The following is a 3075-nucleotide window of genomic DNA, read 5'->3' as shown; positions in this document are numbered from 1 at the left end:
TCTTCAGCTGCAGGCCTCAGGGTGACACACACACACACACACACACACACACACACACACACACACACACACACACACACACACACACACACACACACACACACACACACACACACACACACACACACACACACACACACACACACACACACACACACACACACACACACACACACACACACACACACACACACACACACACACACACACACACACACACACACACACACACACACACACACACACACACACACACACACACACACACACACACACACACACACACACACACACACACACACTGGCAGGATGAAAATAAACCCTCAATGTTTTCACTGCAGCTGATTTCTCTCAGACAATAAGTCCGAGCTGTTTTTATCTGATGAATGCAGATTTAAATGAGGCTGAGAGTTATAATGAGAGACATGTCAGAGAGGACGTCACAGTCCAGATGAGTTCAACATTAAACAGCACATGAATAAAAAATAGTAGCTTCCAGCTCTGAAAAACGAGGCCTTTATGCTGCAATACCAGCGAGTGCCACTAGAGGTCGGCTCCAAAAAGCCTCCGGCTCCATAGACTCCCATTCAACTTCTCTCATCAAATCCAAAGTGAATAAAATGTGTCCATCAGTTATCTCTGTGTTGTTAGCTAAAGTCACAGTTAACTTTTGTTTCACTGTTTAAATTTTGTTCTTTTTGTATTTGGACTTTTTTCTTGATCATTGTTGCTGTATTTATAAAAAAAACTTTGAAACAAATAAAAATTTATATTTTGAAAACCTATTTCTTTAGATAAACCACATCTCCATGCAAATGGATAAAAGCCTCGCACAGCTCCCTGTTACTAAAACAACATATTCACTTATCATCTGCTAATTCAAAACCAGACATGAACATATCATTTAATTACAGCTATAGAAGCATGTTGCGCTACAATAACCTCATTAATGCGATAATAACAGCTCCATGATGAGGATCATTTACCAAAATATAACAATCTGATGTAAAATACAAAGTTAAATGTGAAAACAAGAAAATACTTCACGAAAAAATTGCAGAAAAACTACTGATTATCACATTACAGTGAAGATCATCAACTACAGACGTGTCCAACCAGCGTCCTCCATGTCTCATGACATCATGTCTCATTAGCAGCATCAGTGTGTTCAGTAGAGTCACATGTCTTTAGAAGATCCGTTACTGAAACCTGGTGGTATGAAACCATCAGAGGGGAGCGCAGCGCTCTGTAACAGGCCTGGTGGTGAGTTCATGACCTCATCGGACCTGAAGGAAACAGCTGCTGGAGAGAAACATCCCTCAGAGACAAGGTTCCATCCCTCCGGGATGAGGTTCCATCCCTCAGGGAGGAGGTTCTATCCCTCAGGGAGGAGGTTCTGTCCCTCAAGGACAAGGTTCCATCCCTCAGGGAGGAGGTTCTGTCCCTCAGGGACAAGGTTCTATCCCTCAGGGATGAGGTTCTGTCCCTCAGGGACAAGGTTCCATCCCTCAGGAGGAGGTTCCGTCCCTCAGGGATGAGCTTCCATCCCTCAGGGAGGAGGTTCCGTCCCTCAGGGACAAGGTTCCATCCCTCCGGGACGAGGTTCCATCCCTCAGGGGCGAGGTTCCATCCATCAGTGACGAGGTTCTCCCTCCAATTATTGATTAGTGTGATAATGTGAGTGTGTTTATTGTGTGTGATAATGTGAGTGTGTTTATTGTGTGTGATAATGTGAGTGTGTTTATTGTGTGTGATAATGTGAGTGTTTATTGTGTGTGATAATGTGAGTGTGTTTATTGTGTGTGATAATGTGTGTTTATTGTGTGTGATAATGTGAGTGTGTTTATTGTGTGTGTGATAATGTGAGTGTGTTTATTGTGTGTGATAATGTGAGTGTGTTTATTGTGTGTGTGATAATGTGAGTGTGTTTATTGTGTGTGATAATGTGTGTGTGTTGTTTGTGATATTGTGTGTGTGTATTGTGTGTGATAATGTGAGTGTGTTTATTGTGTGTGATAATGTGTGTGTTTATTGTGTGTGATAATGTGTGTGTTTACTGTGTGTGATATTGTGTGTGTTTATTGTGTGTAATAATGTGAGTGTGTTTATTGTGAGTGATAATGTGAGTGTTTATTGTGTGTGATATTGTGTGTGTTTATTGTGTGTGATAATGTGAGTGTGTTTATTGTGTGTGATAATGTGAGTGTGTTTATTGTGTGTGTGATAATGTGAGTGTGTTTATTGTGTGTGTGATAATGTGAGTGTGTTTATTGTGTGTGTGATAATGTGAGTGTGTGTGTGATAATGTGAGTGTGTTTATTGTGTGTGTGATAATGTGAGTGTGTTTATTGTGTGTGTGATAATGTGAGTGTGTTTATTGTGTGTGATAATGTGAGTGTGTTTATTGTGTGTGATAATGTGAGTGTGTTTATTGTGTGTGTGATAATGTGAGTGTGTGTGTGTGATAATGTGAGTGTGTTTATTGTGTGTGATAATGTGAGTGTGTTTGTTTGTGTGTGTGATAATGTGTGTGTTTATTGTGTGTGATAATGTGTGTGTGTGTGTGATATTGTGTTTATGTGTGTGTGTGTGTGTGATAATGTGTGTTTATTGTGTGTGTGATAATGTGTGTGTTTATTGTGTGTGTGATATGTGTGTGTGTGTGTGATAATGTGAGTGTGTTTATTGTGTGTGTGATAATGTGTGTGTTTATTGTGTGTGATAATGTGTGTGTGTGTGTGATTGTGTGTGTGATAATGTGAGTGTGTTTATTGTGTGTGTGATAATGTGAGTGTGTTTATTGTGTGTGTGTGTGTGATAATGTGAGTGTGTTTATTGTGTGTGTGATGTGAGTGTGTTTATTGTGTGTGTGATTATGTGTGTGTGTGATAATGTGAGTGTGTGTGTGTGTGTGTGTGATAATGTGAGTGTGTTTGTGTGATTGTGTGTGTGTGTTTATTGTGTGTAATGTGAGTGTGTTTATTGTGTGTGATAATGTGTGTGTGTTATTGTGTGTGTGATAATGTGAGTAATGAGTGTGTTTATTGTGTGTGTGTGTGATAATGTGAGTGTGTT

This window comes from Brachyistius frenatus, unplaced genomic scaffold (genome assembly GCF_029030835.1).
Source record: "Brachyistius frenatus isolate BFR_SWC_R1_liver_20210118 unplaced genomic scaffold, ASM2903083v1 Contig_434, whole genome shotgun sequence".
NCBI lineage: Eukaryota > Metazoa > Chordata > Actinopteri > Embiotocidae > Brachyistius > Brachyistius frenatus.
The sequence above is the reverse complement of the archived record's forward strand: the minus strand, read 5'-3'. Positions refer to the sequence as shown.